The sequence below is a fragment of the Mya arenaria genome, chromosome 2, assembly GCF_026914265.1.
Source record: "Mya arenaria isolate MELC-2E11 chromosome 2, ASM2691426v1".
Taxonomy (NCBI): Eukaryota; Metazoa; Mollusca; class Bivalvia; order Myida; family Myidae; genus Mya; species Mya arenaria.
In genome coordinates this window covers 35,013,418-35,039,839 of record NC_069123.1, presented here as the reverse complement: position 1 = coordinate 35,039,839, position 26,422 = coordinate 35,013,418, and the positions used below count along the sequence as shown (strand labels likewise).

The following is a 26,422-nucleotide window of genomic DNA, read 5'->3' as shown; positions in this document are numbered from 1 at the left end:
GATATGTGTACATTGTACAAGCTTAGAATGATATGATAGAAAAGTTACGGAACACTACTTGTACGCGTACGTGTACGTGTGGACTTCTTTATGTTCACTACGTCATCCAGATATGTGTACATTGTACAAGCTTAGAATGATATGATAGAAAAGTTACGGAACACTACTTGTACGCGTACGTGTGCGTGTGGACTTCTTTATGTTCACTACTTCATCCAGATATGTGTACATTGTACAAGTTTAGAATGAAATGATAGAGAGGTTGCAGAACACTACTTGTACGCGTACGTGTACGTCAGGACTTCTTTACGTTAACAACGTCATACAGATATGTTTACATTGCACAAGATTAGAATGATATGATAGAGAGGTTGCGGAACACTACTTGTGCGGGTATGTGTACGTGTGGTCTTCTTAAATACTCGCTCCAAAGTAAGTGTGAAACGACTGAAATATATATCCTTTTTTCGGAAGGATGTTACATCAATATAAGACATCTCAACCATAAAAGAAAGAGACCATTGAATTCGTTAAATCCTTACGCTGATTGAGAATGAGATAGGTTTGTAAATTACTGCAAGGAAAAATGCGAACCATCCGATCAGAACTTCACACTTTAAAACGGTCCAGGATTTCAATAATATAGCGGTCTGAGACAATATTATCAAATCGTTTCCGGATATTGCTTTATTCCTAAACTACCTCAGCGTTGTACCGTACCACAAATTTCATTTCGACCGGAAATTGCTTCATTCTATCGCTAAGAAAGAGTTGTGGTGTAGCAAACACGTGACTTGCTCTGTATACTACTTTTTGTTCCAGTATATAAGACAAACACTAATAAACAGATATTACCGTACCAACGCTAATGTAATAAAGTTCAAAGGTTTATTACAATCAGAAAGTTGTGTTGTTTTGAAAAAATTAGAAACATTTTGTCATAAAGCATTTGCTGCAAGAAATTTATTTTTTTACAATTAGTAATATATATATAGTATAGTAGACATAAGCCCATGAGTACAGTATACAAATACAATGGTTAGTACATTCATATGGTTGGCGATGAGTAGTATGTACATGTAGTAAGATACAGCGAAAGGAGAGTAACTTGCAATACAATAAATGAACACACACACACACACACACACACACACACACACATATATATATATATATATATATATATATATAGATATATATATATATATATATATATATAGATATATATATATATATATATATATATATATACAGATCTACTACAGATATTAAGGTGACAATATATATATTAATCTAGGCATTATGGGGACCGCTGGATTAAGGGGGTTACTCTTAATACCGAATAATACCGGATAATACCGGATAATACCGAATAATACCAAATAACTACCGAATAATACATTTATTTTGCAAATAAAACTTATATTAGTATAAATTTAGGTGAAATATATATATAAATATGACGTAAAAAGGTACATTTTTATTGTTTTTATTGCTTTTTTCAACATTTTATTTTATCCAAGATTTGCCTCCCTTTGTATCTTCCCGCTATCAGTTCATGACTAATAATATCATATTATCAAGATGGAAGTCCGCGATCCTTGTTTCAACATTCAATAAATATAATTATACTCAATTGCAAAAGAAAGTGTTCATTTTTATTTTTTAAGTATCTCCGAATTGAAACACGTACCAGTTTGAAATTAGGTGTAATATATGTATGCAGCATTCCCTATCGCTTAAGCCAGAGCCATATAATACATATCTTTATTTTATGTCTCTGCATAAGCGTATCAATTCCGATATTAATCGTAGAACATTCAATTGTAAAGCGATGATGGTATTTACAATATACTTTTACCATGGCATAGTAAAGCCAACGTCAAGTTATGATACCGTAAATAATGGCAACATCGTGCGTAACGGCTTAATGACGTAACGTCACACAAGCTTCGTCCTAGCCCCACACGAAAAGACACAAAGAAGTTGTGAGCAGAGTTGTTTGACCAAGACCTTAGACCTAAGTGGGGTCAATGGGAGCCTGGTGTTTGACCTTCTTGGATGTTCTTGTTTTGATGTTGACCTTGCGCTTTCGCGCTCCAGGCTTTTTTCCATTGGTGCGGGGTTCAACAATTATACAACGTCCATCAGTAGACTTAACCAAGGACTTGTTTGTCCTATGTGACCTAAACTTCTTATACAAATTTGACCGCTGAGTAACTGTCATGGCCAGCCACTCAGTCTTAGTAACCTTGAATTTGCTATGGGACGGGGCAAGACGAAACTCGCCAGTTCCTAACAGGGCACGTTTGACCTCTTTGAACTGACATATTACTAGATCATGACCTAACTGGGCAAATTCGGTTAAACCTTTTGACTTCCAATTTACAGTTTGCTTCAACAAATGGTTGATGGATTCACAATTGTTGTTCATCCACTTTTGGCATAATGGTGCTTTCCTAGAGGGTTCGTTGACCTTGGTTTGCAAATTTGCTTTTAACTGTTTCCTAAAATACTCCAAGAAGGGCCCTGATGTGGAGGAGTATTGTTGGGCAAATTCGTCACAGCGCTCCTCAAAGCAAACTGTGTCATCTGCACTCACTATGCCATCATGACCAAAGACGTTTTTCATCATCTTTTTCCTATCGTTCCTACCTAACCCTACATCAGTCATTTTTTGCTTAGCATTTTGTTCTAAATGCCGGGTACAAAGTATATGGTGGACTCAGGGAAAGTTGTCGTTATTGCCTTTACCAGTGCCCTTTCATCATCTGACCCAATAACCAATTTTCCTCATCGGTGGAGAGGAGGATAGAAGGGGGCTTTCCACTATTTCTGATGATGGACTTAATAAAGGGATGACCATGTTCTCTAACTCAAGAATTTGGTCCGCCATGTTATTTGAGTGACCATTACACTTCTTACTTTTGACTCGCTTATAATACTGCCTATTGTAGATCTGTTTACGATCTGACGGACCAGTGACCTCATCAAAATTGTTCTTCAGATGGTTGTAAATTTGGTGGGGCTTGACCTTATCTGTCATTTCATCAATATTTGTGAACACCTCTTTGTCGCTTCTTACATACTCACTAGACTTACTAGATGCCTTTCCGTGTGGGGCAAGACCTGGGAATTTCCCCAAGTACTCGACAACAGCTAAGGAACTTTGAAGACCCCTATCCCCAAGCCAAGTGACCCTTTTTTGTATTTGTTATCAAGTTTAGAAGCTGTGTAGTACCTGTGAACCACGACAACCTTAGCCTTTTCTGGCTGCGGGTTCACAGGTACGTACACAACCTTTTTCTGGACAACTTTTCGGACACAGTACTGTTCCTGGCGCAGGAAGACGGTACTTAGCGAACCATCCGAAGTTAACAGATAGTAGAACTTTGGGGATGTCCCTGATGCACTGTCCCATGCACCACAGTCATCTCCAAAGCAACTGGCTTTCTTTTTAGTCCTTTCTTCAAAGTTCCTTATGTTGTCAAGGACGAAATACACGTTCTCTTTAACTCCCGTAGGTACAGATTTTAAGCCACATTTATCTGATAATAATAGATTTACGGCTGAGCTGCCGTCTAAAAATCTCCCCGATAACTGTCCTTGCAATTCTGAATCAACACTAAACCCAACATCATCATCATCAACATCATCATCATCATCACCATAATTATCAACAACAGCAACACCCACATCAACATCAGCATCATCATCATCATCAACAACAGCAACACCCACATCAACATCAGCATCAACATCATCATCATCAACATCATCATCATCATCACCATAATTATCAACAACAGCAACACCCACATCAACATCAGCATCCTCATCAACATCAACATCAACATCAACATTAACATCATCATCATCATCTCTCACAATATTGTCATCAGCATCCATCATACGAACATCATCGTCGGTGTCACTGGCACTTGTCTCGTTTTCGCTTAACACGTCATATCTGCTAGTCAGACTAATGTTCGACTCCACGGAAACGAATGACTTTCGCGAAATGGGTTTCCGTTTTGGCATGCGCCATGTTGTAGATTTTGGTGCGCAGTCTTCCTTGACGGCGGACATGTCCAGCGATGACAACGAAGTGTCGCTGATGTGAACAGGTGTGCTGGCCTTCTGTTTCCCGACACGTTCTGGTTCCGGTACTGGTATGAATTGGTCTTCCTTTGGTGATACACCCGATACTTCCGAGAAGTGGTTCACTATGGTGTACTGTCCAGGAACTGGAATACTGCCGTATCCGTGCCACAGTATATATAGCGGTGGGTGGTCTCTTCCGGTTTCAGTTTCAAACACTCTATTCAAGGATATATGGGGATGGTCATCACGTCCGTTAACATGCGGGTAGATAACGCGTATAGGTCGCTCTATGGCATCTGCCAGGGAGAGAACTGCCCATGCACTAGATGCCGAACCAAGTTTTGCTGAATCCAAACATGCAGATGTGTACGAGCCGGAATGGTCTCTTATAAGCCGAGCCAGGGGATGATTCTTGAAGAAATTCATTTCCAGAACAAGACCAATACAAGTGTGGTAGCGAAGGTACACGCTTAGGGATTCGTCGTTTTTCAGCAGGATGGACACGGCGTTGAACAGACAGTCGCCGTCCCCGGATGTTTTGTGCGGTGTGCCCCGGATATCGTCGACGTAGTTATCCAGGACCATTGCGGCAGAGTTGTCCACTCTAGGATATCGGTCGACCAATGTAGACGGCATTTGTAGTTTTTGACGGAACATCAGCTCCCGGTCGACGGCCTTTCTGAGGTTCTCGAAGGAGCCATTCTGTGCCGCCTGAAACGTTTAAAATACGATGTTAAAAAATAGTTCATCTTATTGTTGTAAGCAATATAGCACAACGTTTATTCAACATGGATAATTCATCCATCATTAAATGACGGTTGATGATACAAGTACCAATTAAGTTGAAATATCAGAATTTACGTGGAACTAAACGCAACAGCTGTCATATCATGCCAAATTTACAGGGTATTATGTCAAATCGCTTGGAAGCTGAAAGTTCATAATACGTTTCTTTTTCAAATGCACTTTTCCGAATAAAAATAGGATATGTCAATATTGGTCCTTTTTAATATTAATGTAAAAATCAATGCCTCCGAAGGTAACATAGTTGTGTATTGGACTGTGCGATATTGATTTATGGACATATTGGTTCTTCCTTCTCGGTGGGGTATCAAAACCCGATCTGCCAATTATGTCATATTGCGCAATCGTTTATGACATGCGATAGGAAGTTTACCTTGATTTATATTTCTTGTTCAACCATTTTATAGTTTTTCCTTAGTAAATATGGTTAATTGTTTAAAATCTGGTGATATTCATGTAAGGCCACACCATTGTTTATTACATGGATAATTTGGTTGACAATTTGAGCGAGCGAGCTTAATAATAATAAAAACATTTTTTATATTTTTCATAAAAGAATTCTCATTCCTCAGAGGATCGGCAATGCTATATTGTACGCATAGATCTGGTGAACGAGATTGAAAAAAAAAACAGGCGAGAAGTGCGAAAACTACGTTTGTATCCTTAAACGCATATTAAAAAGAAAGAGTTATAAACAAAATGCCCCTCGAACCATGATAAGCATGATGATTAGAATTTATTAGTTATGCTTTTAAAATAGGTAGATTATGTTTCTTCGTTTTTAATGCGAAGCAAACACGCAGTTTCTTTAGTTAATTCTCTTTAAATGTTTACTCTCTGTTATTTTGTTTTGGTCTATCTAGCTGGTGAACTCCTACTGACTTCAGCGCATACGTTTGAGCAGTGAATAATATAGAAAAAATATCTATAAGATTTTATAACATGGCCACGTATATGTTAAAATTAACTTAAATGATTTAGATAATTATGAACGCAATCTTTTTAATGGACATTTTCTAGTGAAAGAAAACAACGAAAACGACGTGTAACGTAAACATGTGATGGAGCAGACGGACAATAAAATATATTAAGAGATTTAAATAACTGATTATATATTTTTTTTAAACGTTATGTAAAAAAATATCACATTTCATTCGTAAATGTTGTTTTATGTTATGGCATAAATAATCCAACTTACAGCTATACCTAGTCAAAGTGAATTATAGGAGGAGTAAACTGTAGTTAGACATGTCAAAACAAATTTTCCATCATAAAAGCCCCACAGCCAAGCCAACATCATAAGTTTATTGTCTAACGTAACGACGTCTTACTATTGTATTACGATCTTTATCAAAATTGTTGCCCTTTTTATAAACTAGTATGTTACAATATTTCCATTAAAGGGAATAGTTCACAAATTGGCACCAAATATAAGTTGTCAGTAAAGCATCTGAAAACACTTTTTTATCATTATTATAGTATTTCATATCGAAATTGAACACTAAGATACCAACAAAGTAAGAAAAAGTTTATGCCTCTGATGGGGTTCGAACCCCGGCCGGTCAATCACTTTTATTTCTCATGCGAAATAAAACCAAGTTTTAAACATATATCAACATTTGTTGACGGGCTCAAGCTGTTAGAATTGTATTTGTTACACTTCTAACGATTTGCCAAACTTTATTTAGGAATATAAAAGAAAAAAATCTGAAAAAAAGTGCACTTTACAGTTCGTTAACGAGTCCCTTTAACATTAAGAATTATGTTGCCGGTTCGATATTTCGCAAGAAAAATAAAGAAAAGGTTCCAAACCTACTTGAACAGTAATAAGTTTGTTTTTAAATTAATGTTAGAAGCAAATCTTAGCAAGTTAAAAAAGATTCAGAAAGTCTCAAGTCCACATCTAGATTCAGAAAAACTCTTTTATTGAATACAAAAGAATCATCGTTATACCATTTGTTAGAAAAAAATGTGTATAACCGTAACTGAATTTCGAATAAGATAAAATTAAGCAAACGTCATCACGAAATCACAAAAAGAATGAAAGTAACAATGAAATGAAGCAAATTTGCCACTAGAGCCTGAACTTAGGTCTTATGCCTGGTCGAAATCAAGGCATTGATGGTATTATGACAAAATGGCAAATTGACGTAATTTTTAACAGGGGTATCCATACTTTTCAACCCCTACACTTCTCAACCCCACCGTCACTCCCCCCAGTCCTTTCACTTCATATTCGAAGTCGGCTGTACTATCGTTATATATATATATATATATATCGATGAAAGGAAAGATGTAACACATACCAGTTGTAATCGAAGAAAGCCGTCAAAGAAGTCAAACCGCTTTCCGTCAACTGTGCGGCAAGTGGTACATATGTAGCCAAGATCAATGTTTTTCCACTTGCTATAGTCAGTCACTGATACATCCTCATAGACACGATGGAACGCATTATCACAAGAGGCACACTGAATACTGTCACTTAAACACTTAATTCCACATTCACCACAAGGTAATTTCCCAGCGCGTCTACTTCTGAATTCCATCGTTATGATTAACAGATAGAACAAAACAATAGTAGCAATGATGAATTAACAGGCGTGTATTCGATAAACGAATGAATTGATGATGAATGTTCGGACATTATATAGATACATATTACTTCAAAAATATGGGGGTTCAAATGCCACAACGTTGTGTCGAGATGTCTTGTAAAAACATGCCAAACTACACATGTTCGAGCCCCAACTTTGAGGTACTGTCAGTTTGCTAATTGGCACTGGCATGGCCCGAGTCTTGATACCAGATACCTGCCTTTGTGTATTTCCCCCATTGTATTATAAGAGCAGGTATCTAGCAGGTATATAGTGTTAAGGAAACATGTGAGGGCCTAGCCCCTCGGTGGCAGGTAAGGACCAAGCACTTTTGTGGCATGTTGAGCCCCAACCAATAGGTAATGACACCAGTGTCACCATATCAAAAATGTTGTTACAAGATGACGCCATTTTGTCTACTGGATATATATGACAAACTCCAGAACTTGTTGTAGTGATAAGAATTTGATTAACTACTTATGTATTGTCTTCAAAACATCGGATGATCTTACATTATAATATAAAAGTCTTCATGGAAATAATGTTAAGATTTTCAGACTCCGCCGATCTTTCCCGCTGTTTTATTAGTTATACGATATTACATTATACATTCCTCAATATTGCCATTGTTGAATAGAGATTAAAATCCGATAATTTCTGTTTTTCGTGTTGGGGCGTTCAATTTGGACTAAACCCAAAAAAGATTTACCGCCTACGGAATTGTACACGTGTACCACGTGCCAAATGGTGAAAATCGGGTTTACCTTACCGCATGTCAACCATGAAGAGATCGTGTTTTTTTCTCTGTAAAATCGATATCGTTCTATGTATAAAACTAGCACACCAAATATTAAATAGATACGTTAAACCGTTCTTTAAAAAAATGTAATTTAAACAATGGACGTTTAGAAATTTTGCTCAGTGTATACGAATGCTACGCTGATACCACTTCTCTTTTACTATATTTCATTTAAGATGCTACAGGCATGTTTGGTATTGCTCAAGGCTTAAATTTACGAATTAGTTGATAAAAAATATGCGTATCTAGTATTTTTCCATTAATCGAAACTGAAAAACATTCTTTTCATGGTCCAGCCTCCAGCTGATATGGTCATACAGCGTGCTCCCTGATTGGATGAACGAATAGGGGTTAACTTTTGAACAGTACGATTGGCTAAGACACGCCCATCAATATTCCTCTTAATCCGGGTATCAGTAACGCGCAGAAATAGGATATTTCAACGATCAGATAAAGGGTATTAGTGGGGGGTCAATACACAGTTTATTGAGTGGGTCCAATAAGTCACACACTTTTTATCGTCGTGTTAAAGAATTCATAACGATTTATACCATATATGTTCTATTCACAATTATTTTACCATTTAGTAAAGCAATAGCATATACACATAAAATAAATGCAATGGACAAAGTCATTAATATTTTCAAATAATTTATAAAGGGTAAATTTTACATGAACAATACTGCATTTTCAAACACCATCTAAATTCACCGAACACCATTGTTTTCTTTAACGAATGTAGCCGAGAATATCCAAATGCATTTTCTTTTCTCTGCTTAAGATTACACATGACTAAAAGTAACTTTAGTACGAGCTGTAGTGTCATTGGCAGTAGTTTTGTTAAGGCAACTTAAATGCTGTATTGTAAATCTGTAAATTATTCAAAATAAAATAAGAATGAAGTGTTTCCAAACATTAATTACTTTTGTTAGTATATTGGAATAAAGACATTTAGTTTTTGCAAAATGAAGTTATCATGCAGAGTATGGGAAGAATTTTCATTTGCATGCATGGCATTTTTTTCAATTCGTTTTCATTCTTTTCTATTCTTGTAATTCACCCCTCATTTGCGCTCACTTGGATGTCTTTGGACTTTAGTATGCTTCATATCCTTTGTTTGGTGTCTTTAAAGCATCCAGATTCTGACACACAACAAAAAAACTTTTTCAAGTACTACTTGTCACAAACTTGTGGTAAGAGCAACCTCAGGTACCAACTGGTGACTCTACGAGCTCTCTCCTCCCTACCTTCTTCCTACCAGTAGGCGAGTTAGTTTTCTGGTGTTCACCAGTGAACGACCATTTGTATGTATGTTGACAAAAACCTGCCATAACGGTTTGAAATTCTGCAATTATTTGGAGGTTTTTAATTGCCATCTATTGACATAAAAACATTTCTACATTTCTTTCCCCTTTCCCACACGCACCTAGCCTCCCGTCTAAAAACGACCATACGTTATAAATACTATATGTGTGCTTTTACTTTGTATGACTGTGTTATGTTGTCAGTGTAATGTATATATATATATATAACAGACCCAAAACGGGATGGTTTAATAGAGCTTTATTACATTCATACTCATACGCACACGATCTTGAATCTAATCAATAACTGAACTATCAACATACATGCAACTGTTTGCCTGAGGCGGGCTTATCATACAAAGAGGCGGGTTTATCAATACTGGGCTCTGAGTGGCCACTACAGACAGAAATGAGAATACTGGGGAAAATTACCGGTTTGCCTTTATAAGCTTTGATAAATTTTATAGCGTCTCTTTGAACCGCTGGCGCGTTCATGTCACAAACTGGGCATCTGACCTTCTATAAGATGACATTTTAAATGTAAAGTCGGCGAAGATTGCACAAGTGTCTCATAACAACCCGAGGCATATTCTATAAGAGCATGAAGGCCAATTCTCACACAGGGGATCGGCTTTGTCATGTTTTAACCCCTTAAACACATAAGTGTTACTTCTGTTTACCAATATAGTTCTTTTAAAAAACACACAACAATTCTAACTCTAGTTGTTTTCCTATAAGCTTTAAGCTTGACAATAAAATGCACTCTAGTCGGAAAAGAAATGCAAACAACAATGTTCTGTAATTACGTTTTTCTATCAATTCCTTTAAAAATAGTAATTTCCTGAACATTCCCTTTAGTTGAGTTTTGTATAGGTTTTCTAATGTGAGGAATAAGGTATTTGTTAATATAAATATCATCATGAAACATCTGTTCTAGCGACACTATATATATATATATATATATATATATTTATTTATTTTTGCTGACTTATCAATTTATTATATATATATACACACATAATAAATTGATAAGTCAGCAAAAAATTATTTTAAACTTGGATTGTCGTGTTGAAGTCAAATTGTGATTAATAGGTTACACAATAAAACATTCACTTAGTGTAACAATGCTGTTAATTGACATACATGGTGGTTTTTTTTAATATTAGTCTTATTTTATATACATATGTATAATAGTATGCATTGTCCACATTGCCCTTAGAATAGTTTGTAAATAAATCTTGAATCCTGTATGTGACGATAAATGTTTTTTTTTTTTCAAATTCATTAAATACAAAAGTGTGGTAACTGATAACGATAGTGTTAGGGGAAGGTAATCCAGACTAAAAATACTACATCAGATTAAACCCAAAAGTATAGTTGTGTGTAACCTTTTTTCTTTTTTGCAGTAAGAAAGCTCCTGTCAACTGAAATCAGGTATTTAAATTACTTTTTTGAAGAAATAGCTTGTGAATTTGCAAAATGGATATGGTAATTGATAAGAATTAAGGTATTTATTGGCAGTCTTAAGCCACAGAATACAAATGAAGAACATTTCATTTCATAGACAGTTTTTACATGTTTTTTAATTTTGTTATGAATGACGTCCAGGCTAACCATCATTAAAAAAAGCCTGGACGGCATTTTAGAATGACTTATCCGAAACTAAATCACTAGTATCAACATCCGGTGTAATTTTTGCTTGTATTTTGGAGAAACTCGATTGATTTCTAGCAAACTTGGTTTACCACTACATCGTCGCCTATTGTTATTTGGTATGTTCCAATCTAAAAAGGGATTTGCTCCCTTAACATCTCAGATTTTAATAAATAAAAGACGAAATGATACAAATGCCTTACATTTTGTTTGTCAATGTCATGTCATTAGTCATTCTCATCACCTTTGAATAGCAGAACAGAACGAACACTATCACCAATTGGTATTGTGGCTTTTTGCATGTGTCTTAAATTTTCATATTTGATAATAAATGCAACAATAAAATATTTCCCTTATTCTCCACAGTTATGCACCAGTCAATTGTAATCATGGCCCGCAGGCAGGTCTTGTTTATACGGGAGCAAGACAAATCGGCCCCTTACCAAATCGGCCTACTACCAAATCGGCCCCTAAGACGTTTCGGCCCTGCCATTTCGTCCCCTTAATTAAAATGACTCGAGACGTTTCGGCCCCTTAGTGATTTTCAACAGAGACATTTCGGCTCCTTAATTTCATTTTATTTCTTATCTTGAGTATAAAGAAAAACATTGTAGGTCGTCTTGTAAATGAGATCTGTAAATAAGTTGTAAATAACATCTTTAAATTTACAAATAGACAAATATGCATGAAAAACATTGATATGACTGATATAAAAAATATAATTAAAATCTAAATAACTATTAACCCTGATTTTTAATATAAAATGTTAGAAAATCTAAGAAAGTTTATTTAGTATAACTGTTAATTATTAATTGATCATTAAAGACTTCAAAGAAAATGTGTCTTTGAACCATGCGTTCTTTACAAGGCAAACGGTAAGTGTTATGGGTGTGAAAAAGACATTCAAAGACGTGTGAATGAATTTTATGTTTTTATTTTTTTAATGTTATTTACAGTTGATTAAAGAAGATTTGAGTAATATAAACACCGTAAGTATATATATTCATACATGCCATATTTTCTGGAGACCATTCACGGGGATTTGTTCAAAAGACTGAAAATTCAGGGGGATTTTGGTAGTATTCAGGGGGATTTTTTAGCAGATCTAATTTGGCAAAATTTCAAAGTATTTTAAGACGCAAGTACGAAAAAACAACAAATTGCCATAATTTTGAAAGGCTCCCGAGGGGATTATGTCCACAATTTAAGGGGATTTTGGTCACTTACCAGGGGATTTTCATCATCGCCATGTAGCATTACGGGTATGACACACATGCCAATTCACCTTGTTTACCCCTTTTTCCAGCACTTCATCTATATTTTTATAAGACACAACCATATTGCATAATAAAATCACTCACTTGCAAAATAGAATACTTCACAGAAAAATATGTTTCAGAGACAATTTAATGTGCTTACCTTCCTCTAAAATTGGATACAAAATCTGCAGCCTATGATCATAAATGATGACTTTCAGACTAATAGAGAGAATGGAATGAATTATCAATATTTTTCATTTCAATTCCCAAATAGTCAGAATTGTTTGCTTCTGATAAAAAAGCAAATGCATAATTTATTAAGTTCATAAACATATCTTCTTTTGGCATTCATAAAAAAAAAAAAAAAAATAAAAACAACAAAAAAACATCACCATAATAAATAAATATAAGTCATTTCATCCGAATTGTCTACTTTCAGTTTCTCTTCTGGAAGTTCTGTTATTTTCCGATATTTGCGATGAAGGTCAATGTCATGTATGTAAACATATTAGTGAGGCATAACAAAGAACAGCATTGTCTATTAGTTATTTTAATCCTTTTCTTTACTGAATAATTTACAGTCACCTTTAAATTATTAATTCTTTTGATGACAATGACACATGTTATGAAGAACGCTTTAATTTGTTACATCCTCTCTGATTAAATAAAAATTATAGTTTTAACCAATGAAAATCGACCTTTTATCTGACCAGTCTAATTGACATTTCTTACGCAAATTCTGTCAGTTTCAATCAAAACAATGCATGAAATGTGCCCTGCTGATTTATTAAGTGTCACCCAATAGGTGTTGTTAAAACACACCATCAGTTGATAATCCAATTAAGCTTCAGGACAGGAAGGGCATTATAACTGTAAAACAGGCATATATACGTAATTAAACCCTGTGATAAATTTGCGTAATTTTAAACACTTTTTAATTCCGGGGGATTTTCATCCCCCTCCGGGAGACCGGGGGATGGGTCGAAATTCCGGGGGATTTAATACAATAAACATATAAAAAGCACATACTCTCATTCGGCAAACTCACTACATTTTACAATACTTCTATGCAATTTAAAAAAAATGAAATTCTAAAGTTATATGGTCTATATATTTAAAAAATATTGGCTTAAGGTCACAATTCCTCTCAATGGTAGAACATCTATGAATTAAAAAATTATTACATTTAATATTCAGCCTACTTATAATATTTTCTTCGCAACATAAAAAAACAGCTAGTGTGAATTTTTCTATTTGTCATAGTTTCAGAGTTTATTGGCAAATCGCACTACACTATTAGGAATAAAGAAGGAATACAACTACTAGATTTAACTTTGTTTATGTTGTTATTTTTATGTTTTATACTTACAGTAAACTTATTTTGTAAATTCAAATGGTATTGAATTAATTCCTCATAATTATAGGAGTCAACGGTTAAGATATGACCATTCGATTTCTTAACGGTTACGAATTGACTAACACAATGGTTACGAAATGACCAACAATGAGCGGTTACGAAATGACCATAATTCATTTGACAGGGCTTTTACCAGCTGTTTGTCTGTGCAGAGCGGGAATTTTACCTGGGATTGGTTGGACCGAAAGTCAAAGTCCCCGCTATTAGCAGGACCTTGGGGGCCCATGCTGCAATTGACTGTTGCATTATTTGGATTTTTTCTTAACTTTACGACACGCCCCCCTACAGTATTTTATAGTCAAGTTTAGTAACATTTATTTACAGAAATTGGATAACTTAACAAGTAAAGTAAACTGTACTGAGCTTTTGAACAAACCTACATACTTATAAATCAAAATTGATATTTTAGGGTCTACACTGAATAAACCCAAAATGTTAGTTTTTATTTGCTAAATTCAAACAGTATTTAGTCTATCCACACAAAATTTACAGGATCATCAGATAACAAATTTTCTAAAAATTCTCTGTTTGCCAAATAGGGAAGACAGGTTAAAGTGGGGTTAAAAGGTTGCTATCTGTGACCAAAAAAATACTGTTCAAAATTGTGAGTATTCATTTATCTTTCGTTCAGTAAAGAGCATGCAATGGCATAGTGGTTGGATTAGATAATCTGACGGCGGTGCTGGACGGCGGTGCTGGACGTCAGGAGTTCAAATATTGTTGTGAGTTCAATGTACCAAAAGAATACCTTTGGAATACACAATTATCTATAAAAATGGCAGAGCAAATTGCCCATATTGTAGTAATGTCTTAGATCCAGCTTGGATCACTTGGACACAGTAAGCGGTTCACACCAAGGAAAATTCTCAGATAAAACAGCGCTTATGAACTTGAACATTACATTTTTCATTGAGACAAAGAAAAAACATTATTGCTGATCTTCTGAAAACAAATCTTGGATTTAAACTAATCACCACCAAAAATATATGCATTTTAATCACACAATGTAAACAACTGCGCCACAGATCTTATCTGTATGTTTAGGGTTTTTAATATTTAGCAGTTAAATATAGATTAGCATACTGGTAGGTCTGGTTGGTCTGTTGCTTTAGATGCTAAGTAAACATAATGTCAGTGATTTCATCACTATTTCTATTAAAATATCAGTTTTCTTCTTCAGAGCTTCTCACATTTGCACCATTTTTTTCTCATTTAAATCATAAAAAGATAACAAACAAACACGGATGGAACATTTGAAAATACATTTCAGTTGGTTTCTATTTTCATGCTCATTTTTGCTTGAAATTATTCTGCTTGAATGTGATTTTTGTTGCTTAAATTTGAACTTAACTCTTTGTGCATATTTAAGGAATGTAAGGGGTCAGATTTCAGATTGCTCATTATTTCTGGAACACTAAATACTTTATTTGATTGTGTACACTGCACTTTCTTGTTAAGCATTCATCCAAATCATTTGGGTAAATATTGGCAGAAAAACTGCTTTTAGATTTATACTGGTCATCAAAACAGGCACTGACAAAACATAAGATGTGTTTAATTAATGTGCGGGAAAGAGGTTTAAAGGTGTCCGCCCATAACGAGATGCTTGCGGGTCACAGTACCCCTTCAAGTAGTTCTTGAAAAAAAATGATTCTCTCAGGTAGCATTTGATTATGTGAACATTGTATCCTTGTATGTATTTTCAAGTGTACACATGATTTATATAAGGTTTGTACAATTTTAGTTTTATTTAAATTTTAAAATTTTGACATTTTTTTTTAAGATTTGCCTGCCCCTGTCTAAACACTTAAATTCTTGGTCTTTGGACTATTGTCTGTAACTTCAAAACACACTTTTTGGAACAGGACACATTTTTCTGATATTTTATCCAGTTTGACTGCAATTTATAAGTTGTATTTATCAATCAAGTAAAAAATTACATTTATTTTTCCATAATTACCTGGTAGTTATTTGTTAATTTGTTTTAATTCATGGATAGGTTTATTGCGAGTGTCATAGAAAGCTGGAACTTTTCAGTACACAACATGCAAACTGAGAATGAACTGTGTGTGCTGGCTTTGTGAACAAAAACGCAAGGCGGCTATGGTAAGTTGCGTCAAGATATGCTTGCCCCCCCCCCCCCCCCCCCCCCCCGGACACGCAATACAATTCGTGTTTTGCTGATCTGTTGGCTGGGATCAGATCATCCATTTGGGGATTAAGATACGTTTACTCAATACTAAGCTTTGTTTTAGTGCGAACATCAACATGTTTATCTAATTGCAGTTGCTGCTTGGGACAATAAAGTTAAGTCAGCAACCGTCTACCAGACTGCAAGATTCATCTCTTCCAAAGGATGTCGTACCTTTCCAGGTGGGTGTGCATTGATTGATTGATTGTGAGTTTGTGTAAATGAATAACTGTGAAACCATAACCAAATGTTGGGCTGTAAAGGTGTGTATGTGTATGCTTCACATATTCTCCGTCCTTTTGGCATACTGGACCGTCATCAGACACTCTACCATGAATGTTAGAGAGTTTAAAGCTATTTCTTATTTTCCTGTGTAACTATATTGATGTTAGATTAAATTTACGCCGCCGTGTTACTGAGTAACAATTTGAAATTGGGCCAAAATCATCAAGCTAGAGCTTTGCATATAATCTTTTTCAAACTTCTGCGAGATTTCTGCCCTTGACAATATTTGCTCGCAGCCCCCCTTAAAGTTGCACTTCGTTCAGTATTTGAAAGCTTACGGATACACTTTTTTGTTAATTTGAGATCTTAATGTGGCTACTTCTAAGTAAATAGATGCTCAAAGTAACTAGATGCTCTGGGTGTTCACTGGGTGACAAAGGCTACCCAGTATTGGTTGTTTCTTTTTTCTGAAAAGATGTTTCTAGTGAATTGCCCAGTTGCAGTGGTTTTGACGCCACAGAACCAGCATAGCTCCATGACAGATATATATGTTTTCGTCATTGATGTCAGTACTACTGTATTGGAGGCCTCACAATTTCTGTGTGGAAATGTCATCTGATACACTCATAACGGCGTATTTCTAGCATAGCTTTCATAAGTGCATGGCCATTCTCTGTCATTTTCAGATACACTGTGTTTTGTGTGGATAAGAAATGCAGAGTGGTACCACCAATCACCTAAGCCATCATTCCCCTAGCAGACAATAGGCTCATGGGGACAGTTCCTGCAATTTACAGAAAAGCTCTCAATTGTAGCCCTACGAACTTCAGGTAAGCGATAAATCTGGACTTCAAGATATCTCTGTACTCACTGTAAGTTTATACTTCATTTGAACAAAACATAGGGCCGAATTCAGAACAATCACTCTCACTCACACTCAATGAGTTAATCCTCTGTAATCACATAACGGTTGAGATATTTTCGAGGGAAAGGTATATCCGTTTTCACAGGTGTGAGTGAGACTCAAGTGTTTTGCGTGAGTTGGACATTTGTGAGTGCTCGGCTAGGCCACTTGAACCGCCCTAGAGGATTGGTTGTGAATAGGAATTGAATGAGTGTATGTGAAAAAAGTACATGGCAAGTAGAAAAGATGAAATATATCAAATATTTGGAACAAATAAGGGACATGCTCGTTCCCAGACAATATTTAAGAGACCGGGATAATCCATTGAAGTACATGTTCATTCAATAACGTGGCCATCTATAAACAAAACAAATTCATAAGGATGCGCCTATCATATATTTGTTTTGTTTCGCAAGGCCTAAAAAAAAAAATACATTTGGTTCGGGTTAACCGACCCTACCTACGGAATAGGCGCCGACCCTACCGTTTTTATAGTCAGTTTGAAAAAAAAATGAAAAACTAAAAAAAAAAAAAATTCGTTTTTTTTTAATTGCTTTTTAATATTAAGTTTAAACCTTAAATGCTTGTACAGAAGATAGCTTTAACACCATCCTCCAATGATGAAAATTATATTCTTATATAAAACCTAATAAAAAAAAAATAAATAAAAAAATAAAAAGCCTACCTACCCTACCTATTTTTTTTAAGTATGTAACCCTAACCAAACAATTTTTTTTTTAGGCCCAATGATCTTGAACCCCCAGCAATGTTGATGTTTGCAATTCATCAATGGCTGCAAAGACAGGCAGCTAATGGTACGTGAAGTTAGCATCCTAGCGGCATGAAGTTAGCGGCCTAGCGGCATGAGGTTGACAGACTAGCGGCCTAAATTTGTTATCTATTTCAAGGTTCAATGGTTTAAATGGAAAATAAGATAAATCAATGTTTTTAGTCGTACATTAGCGGCCTTAAATTGTTTTCTACTTCAGAGCATTTTTATATGAGTTTTCTTCTAAAACAATGCTAAAATAATTGTTTTCCTATGCAAAATACATCACGCTTGAGCGGTCTTGCAGCGTGAACTTGGCGGCCTGGTGGCCTAGCAGCCTAAAAATCCCCAAAACTCAATCCAGCAGCCCATGAAAAGGGGGAAATGCTGATATTCGCTAAAGGATGTTGATTTATGAAAAGGACATTTAATTTATCATTGTTTTAGAAAAGAACGCATATAAAATGTTTTGGAATAGGAAACAATTTTAGGCCGCTAGTCACATGAGGCGGCTAGGCCGCCAGGCCGCTAACTTGACGCCGCTAGGCCATTTCATAGCGTGGTAAGGGAATTGATATGTATTTTCCAGCTTACATTCAGCTGGATTATTATTACTATTATTACTATTATTATTATAATTATTATTATTATCATTTTCATCATCATCATCAGCAGCAGCAGCAGCAGCAGCACCACCACCACCACCACCACCAGCAGCAGCAGCACCACCACCAACACCACCATATCATCATCAACATCATCATTATTATTATTATTATTATTATTATTATTATTATTATTATCGTCATCTTCATCCATTTTCCCCGACATTTCTTGAGTTGTTTTTCACTCCGAGGTGTTATTTCCCCATAAGAAGTAGATTCATTCGCTAATTCTATCCATCTGCTTTTTTTTCAACTTTATGTAGAATACAAAAGCAAGATTATATATGAATACATATTTAAATTACGTGATACAATGGAAAACGGCTATATATTTAAAACAGCAACAACAACGACAACAAAAAACATGCATTTAAACGTATTTTGCAACAGTTATTTACAACCCAAAACGTTTATTTTTATTAACCAATTGTTTTAAAATGTAAATTTCAATTTCAGAATAACACTTATTATCATTTGTTTGTTGCCATAACTAACAATAAGGTACTCGAATCTCAAATAAACATATGTTTACAATGTATAATGTAAACATCACCATAGTCAAACAGATAATCTGATATGATCATGTAAACATACGTGTATAATTATATACTGTATTGCTCACTTGATGAAGTGGAGTGTTAGCGAGGCGTGTGAATACGAACAGATCACTTGAGTGTCACTCCCCATATTCCACTCAAGTGATCATTTGAGTGTCCCTTACGGGAATGTGGTTGGAGTGTGAGTGAGAGTGGATGTTCTGAATTCGGCCCTTACAATTTCAGCATCAAAATCCAGGTTTAGATCCCAGACCGAACTTTGTCTCCTTCATTAAACTTAATTTCAGATGTTCTATAAGCCACATACATGTTCACTACTTATGACGGATAAGAACTTTCGCAAATTGATTATAAATGCGTTTTCCCAGATTTACACCCTCCTCTTGCAGATACTGCCGATGGTGAAGCTTGGGTGCACCGGGCCGGTTTTCCAGCCGTGTGGAATCAACATCTCCAGCTGAACTGGGGCCGCGAATTATATAAGACTCCTTAGCAGCATGGTGAGCTTTTGCGTATTTATTTCCAGGCTCATATACCCGGCCAGACTTCTGCGTTTAAGCTTTCCTGTCATCATTTTTTTAAATAACGTATCTCAAGTCTTTCAATGAAATCACAACTGTGACACCTTTGGAGGCTAGATTTAAATTAAGGAACCATTATGTGTAGAAAGCCTTTTGGGTGATTTAAAATCAAATTAGTAAACAGGATTCTCATGGTTCATGGTTTATAATTGGCCTTGTGGACCTTTCATTCTTTACTTTGGTAACAGCCGCTTAAGTATGTAAGAAGGGGGGGGGTACAGATGTGATAGTAAACAGTGTTTAATAAGGTATATTTGTTTTTATTTTATCACCATTTTGAAGGTAATGATTTTGTTAAATCAGGGTTAAGTAACAAGTTTAACACAAACACTGTAACATGTTCTTTATTTCAAATAAATCTATAAATTATCTCTGGAGAATTTAGTCTGATCTCCATTTTTCAGAAAATGTTGCTGTCTAAGTGCCTATTCCATCAATGAGTATCACTGTCTTTAAATTGCTGTTGCGGTACAGTTTAAATAGCAAAAGTTTTATGGCCCTGCTTGTTTGCAACTCCTCATTCATTTTTGTACAGCGAGAAAAGTAAGGGAATTCTAGAGATTTACTAGAATTATGGATTGTTTTTCTTGAGTTACACAGTACATAAGGAGGAATAAGTGTGTACACAACTCCTCATTTGATTCCTGTTTATTATTTATATATGTAACATAGATGTGTACAAGACTTAGAAACATGACATAAAAGAGCTCACGTTGATAAATTTTCTCAAAAAAAGATATCTTTACTGTTAAAGTAAGAACTTTTACTGCATAGTAAGTAATGTCTTCTGCTCATCTTTATGACATCATTACATGGAATGGAAACTTCCCAAGATACATTTCCACATGGCGCAGCTCATTTATATATATTGCTGATGGATTGTTTAGAAAGGGACAGTTTTAATTGGACAAAATGTTTTAATCGCCATTTTACAGAGTGCCAGCCAGTCATTGCTGTTCTTGCATTGCTGAGGAGGACAGTCCTGCCAACATAACAGTTTGTTCAATAACAGATAAAAAACTGATCTCACTTTACATTTTCAACCACTGCCAGATAATATAATCTTATATAATGATAACTCCTTCTTCACAACTGGTGTTAAATATATAATGTTTAAACTAACAATAAAATGGAAATTATGCTCTTTAAACTCAGAACCATTATTGACTGTCAGATGCTACTGGTAAATGAACTGGTCTTGATGTCCTTTTCTTGAGATAATAACTATTTGCATATTACCCCGGTACTACTATTGTACATTCAATAGAAAATCGTCTTGTTTGTATCGTTAAATGGCTTTATAATGTTCCCCACTTCCTGATTCTTGAAAATTACGTGAACAAATGACAATCCTACTACCATTTAAAGTTTGATTAAATTTCGGACAAATGTGTTTGTTTTAATTTGCCTTCTGCTTAAAGTAAGGGTATATATACTGGGCAAGAAGTGCTGAATTTCATCGTGAATGACAGTGATTATCCATAGTTTGAATTTGGTTCGGACATGTTTGACGGGAATTCAAAGACATTTTTTTGTCATCATTTTCGCATACATTGGTTCATTCTAAGATAAAAAATATAACCTTTTTCAAAATGTTCAATCTGTGAGAGTGCAGCTTTAATAGACCTGTAAAGACTTGTCGATGTGAAACTAAACTCTCAATCAAACTTTGGTAAAAGATCAAATGCGGGGCTCCATGTGCGGCATAGACTGAGTTAATTTTTATTTAATATGATGAAGAGCTAGTTAAGTTATCTTTGTTAAAAGTCTTCGTTTGAAGCAAAATATGTTTCAATACCCTGTATGAATTTTCTTCACTGGATATTGATTCATAAAAAACATTGCTCCAGGGTGCGGAGCTATTTTTTGCTATATGTCTATATGGAAAAATCTTCTCCTCAGAAGTCAACTTTGTTCCCCAATGTGCAAGGCACAATCAGTGAAAATAATTTCAATAAAATCACTGATTATTATTATTGTTATTATTATTAATAAACTTTTACTATTTCAGGAGACAAACAGAAACACAGAGGTCCTATTCATTCTGATGGAAAAACAAAAGCATCTCCCATCATTTTGGCGTGGCTCAGATCAAGAGGAGAATTTTAAGAAAGGTAATAACTGAGCGACTAAGAACATGCAAGTTGCACTGGTTAGAGTGTAAGACCCATCTCCCTTCATAAGAATTGATAATCATCACTGTATTTAATCAAGAAATTGAAACGTAAGTGTCTTGTCTTTTGCAGTGTTTTTGAAATATAATATAATTTAAAAAAAACTAAATTATTATTTAATATGATTGTGAATGTGTGATGTTTTCTTCAGATCATTCACTCTCAAAAACCAGATACTAAAAACATATTTGTAGATTTTTTTGTTTTACTTGTAAATATAGTTTCAGGGCTTCCATTAAGAATTTGAAACTGGAAGTATGAACTTCCTATCAATAAATTTTGGAAGTTTTCCACTGAAATGTGGAAGTTTAAGTCTCCAGAATACAATATTTTTCAACTATTTTTCAACAAGTATACCGGTATTAATAATCAAATAATTTTCAACTTTAACTTGCCAAATTCACAGACTTATATTATGACAATTCATTCTATTTAAAAACAGTCAAACTGATTGAAATTGTGACTATAAAAGTAATATTGACAAAAGGTTTTGATATTTTGAACTTCCAAGCTTTCAACTTTGGAAGTTTTCTTCAAAATTATGGAAGTTTTTGTACTTCCAAAGAATCAATTTTGGGAGTTTTAACCCATTGCTAGGGAGTAATATACTTCCAAACTTCCTTTAACGGAAGCCCTGTAGTTTTAAGGTTGTATTTTAGGCAAAGCCTTTTTTCTGCTCAATACAAACTTAAATATTGTAAGAGTTATGGCCCTTTGTAATTTTTAAACAAATACATTTTTTCATGTTTTTGTAAGCCCATTATTAAGGGACTTTTAATATTTTCACCAGCTGCATAATAAAGTCAGACCAAAAGTGTTCAGTAAGTGTCCAAACAATAACTAAGTTAGAATCCTTTCTCAAATCAAGTGAGCGATATAGGGCCATCTCTGTGTTTGTCTGACTAAAAAACAATAATCAATCTTTGAGTTAAATTGACAAATATTGTTGTAGAATGTTTTGTGAAGACATACAATTGGATTACTTTTGTGTCAATAGGATTAAGGTTTCTGCACATAAAAATTATTTAGAATTGCATTTGGGTCAGTCGGATCAATATTACTTGCAGTATAAGTGGAAGCAGTGACTTAAAATTAATTACCAAACAGTTTCTGCTCAATTGCTTTGAGTTAACATACAAGTTATGAAACTTGGAATACTAGTTCTTGGTGGCATAAATGAAAGACCTTGTTTTGTCACATTGACTTGTAATCAAGCACTAACTTCCTCTAAATTCTCTTCAGGTGATGGTTGGGCACACACAAGAAGACATAGATCACAGGTGTCTAGCCATATGAGTAGATAGGAGGGTCACACTCTGCCAAACTTACTTTGTCAGACGAGCAGAAAGCTTCTCAAGATCCCGCACTGCACACTAAGACATAGTCTTTGACTACAACAAGGTGATGAAAGTACAGAGAGGTCCAATTGAAATCAATTCTGTGCTGCTGTCATTTCTTCATTCTGGAAGTCGATGGACATGATTTATCATGGCATCAAGTGTGCAGTTTGCCGACTATCAGCAGTCTTGTTCACCGGCTGTGCAACTTGAGCTGGTAGCTTTATTGCTTGAAGCCACTGCATAAGAGGGGGAAGGTGCAGGCTCATCAAAAAGTCTCAAAATTTGAAACTAGGAAAAGAAGTTTATCAAGAGTGTGAATCTATTTTGAAAACAATCGTTACAATGATTTGGTTTCCTTTGAAACTTGATACATACTATGAATTGAGATGCTTAAATAAAAAACCGCTATTCAAATATCAGGAAACTGCCTTTTTCATACTAAAGGGTAAATGATGTCGCCATTTCCTGTATGTATAATGATATGTCTCCACAATTAATATTTTTAGGGAATTTTTCTCAACCTAATGATTGAGATTAAATTGTACAGCGTTATATGAGCTTAATATGTGTTTTCTCATTCTTTAAAATTGGTGAAAAATTGTCAGAAGATAATTAGACCAGTATCCATTACTGCAATCATACAATCAAACATACAGGGACAAGCCCACTGGGCATATAATATAATTAAACCCTGTTTAGGGGCACGAGGCAAACAGAGTTACTTTCAAACGTTAAAGCTGCACTCTCACACTTTGGATGTTTTGACAACCTTTTTCATTTTATATCTTGGATTGGAACCATCCAATTTTTGCGAAAAAATAAATCCCAGATTTTTCTATTTAAGTTAAAACATTGATGTTTTTTATGCACTTTTCTTAAACCGTTAGTAACATTAATTTTCAAACGGAAATATGAAATCTGCGATCTGATCTTTTGTCAGCAATCTTTTATCATTGGTTTGCAGATAATTACGCAAAAACTTGCTCATTCGAAGACAAAAAAGTTGTGGAAACGGTATATCTGTGAGAGTGCAGCTCTAAATGTTTAATTGCTTGATTTTACTACTGTATTAGAAATTACAGGGATTGGGGTATATTTTTAGTGTTTTTATTGCTTGTTTTTGATTCATACAGTCATACTTTATTCTTCAGGGCACAACTTACAAATAAACAAAACTGGAAAATGGTCATATCAAAAGGTCAAAGATAATGCAAGTTGAACAATCATATTGTTCATGGCTTGTATTTTTGGTATATTTTGTTGCATATGCTATAGAAAAGTTGAAAGTTAAAAATAAATTCATAGTTGAAATGATGGCTTTGAATGGTATTGTCAGATGAGAAACGGCACTATTAAGAAATAGGTATAATGGTACTTTATTTATTTTAATCAATTTTAGATATTATGAAAATTATTATCTTATTTAGTACATGAGACCTTTTAAACAGTTATTGACAATATAACAATGTGTATATGAAGCTTTAGATCAACACTTAAAGCTGCACTCTTACAGATTGTCAGTTTAGACACAAAATTGTCTCAAAATCTGCTGATTTGGTTATCATTCCTTTAATTCAGTCATATTAGATAATTCACAATAGAACCAATCAAAAATGTTTGGTAAAACTGCCGAAAAGTTAATTTACATTAAATTGTTCGTAATGCTTTTAGTCATTGTAGTTCGTAATGCTTTTAGTCATAAAACATCATTTTTTTAACATAAATATGATGAACTGCAATCTGATCTTTTTTCAGCAGTCTTATATCACTTAAAATTGGGTCTAGACATTTCTGCAAAAAATACTCCATTTATTGACAAACAATAAAAGAGTACCGGAAGTCAAAACGATCAATCGGTGAGATTGCAGCTTTAAATACACCTTTTAAGACCGCCTGTAAAATTCCAATGGTTTGCCTAAATCTTTAAAGCTAGCATACTGTTTAATTGACAACCATACTTATTGTTTAAAAGTGTCATGATATCTTTGTACAATGTTTTTTTATATAATTCATTAAAGAAGTCAAAACAAATTTGTTTATCTTGTAATTTGTTATCTGTTATTTAAATGACTCAGACAAAAATGGGAACGTCAGTGCTAGTTATTTTACTATTAACATCCCATGAAGTTTCTATTGGTGTAGCAGCAAGGAGGTGTTACATTAATTATGCATCATTTAAACCAAATTATACATTCATATGCACATCATACAGGCGTGTAGCCGCTTATACGTGAATACGCGGCTGAATCCACATGATTCTGACAAAAAAATCACCAAAGTTGCAGTATGCGAACTTGACTACATGAATCTAAAACTGGTTATTTTCCATGTACTAAATAATGCACATCGGAACGCCCAGAATGCACTAGATTGCACCATGGTTTTCAAAATTTTCTGAGGGGGCACGCCCCTGAACCCCCCAGCACATTATGAATTCACATGAATAGAGGGGTAGCTACGCCCCTGACATAATTGAAACCACAGTGTGGCTAAACAACACTTGTATGTTTATCATACGCAGTGATCTCCCATGGAAATGCAATCGTCAAAGAATCTGAAGGGGCTGTTTATATGGACTAGACTTTGAAATGCACCAAGTGTTTAAAAAGTTGATTTCAGTCACGAAGAGAATCAACCATACCCCACACTTGTTGGAGTAAGATGAAATGTCCACTTTCCGCGAGAAAGAAAGTACATTGAAAATGGTCATTTGATTCAATTGACTTTATCTTTTTATAACTATGTTGCAATACATAAAATACGTTATTTGTTATAATTGTTTACCCATGTTGAATTTTATTTGGCAAATTTATAAGAGATTTAAATATTAAGAAACTCAGCCGCTAAAGAGGATATGATTATGACATACTTTTTTTAAATCTTTCGAACATGAGTTTTTGAGTGAATATAAGCGAAGCGTTAAGTGTTTTGAAAATGCATCTTTTACTTGGATTTTATAGATTGTTATTACGAAATAAAGTATGGCGAATCAAACGAAGTGTTAAAGCCAAGCTATTGATGGCTGAAACCCTTCAATAAATGTTGATATGTGCTAAAATATAGTCTTTGAAGTCCAAAATTT

General features: G+C 34.7%; 1 long non-coding RNA gene across 4 annotated transcripts; it reads left to right on the top strand.

The window, feature by feature from the left end:
- Positions 1–11,000: 11,000 nt before the first annotated feature.
- On the top strand, positions 11,001–25,362 carry LOC128244369 (uncharacterized). Of its 4 annotated transcripts, none has more exons than XR_008262948.1 (6): positions 11,297–11,377; positions 16,221–16,307; positions 17,037–17,180; positions 19,635–19,745; positions 20,762–21,940; positions 23,243–25,362. It is a non-coding gene; the product is annotated as an uncharacterized LOC128244369 (long non-coding RNA). The 4 variants fall into 4 exon arrangements; XR_008262949.1 differs by adding an exon at positions 17,996–18,069 and having other exon boundaries at positions 19,635–21,940; XR_008262947.1 differs by lacking the exon at positions 11,297–11,377 and adding an exon at positions 11,001–11,039 and having other exon boundaries at positions 19,635–21,940.
- Positions 25,363–26,422: the final 1,060 nt, after the last annotated feature.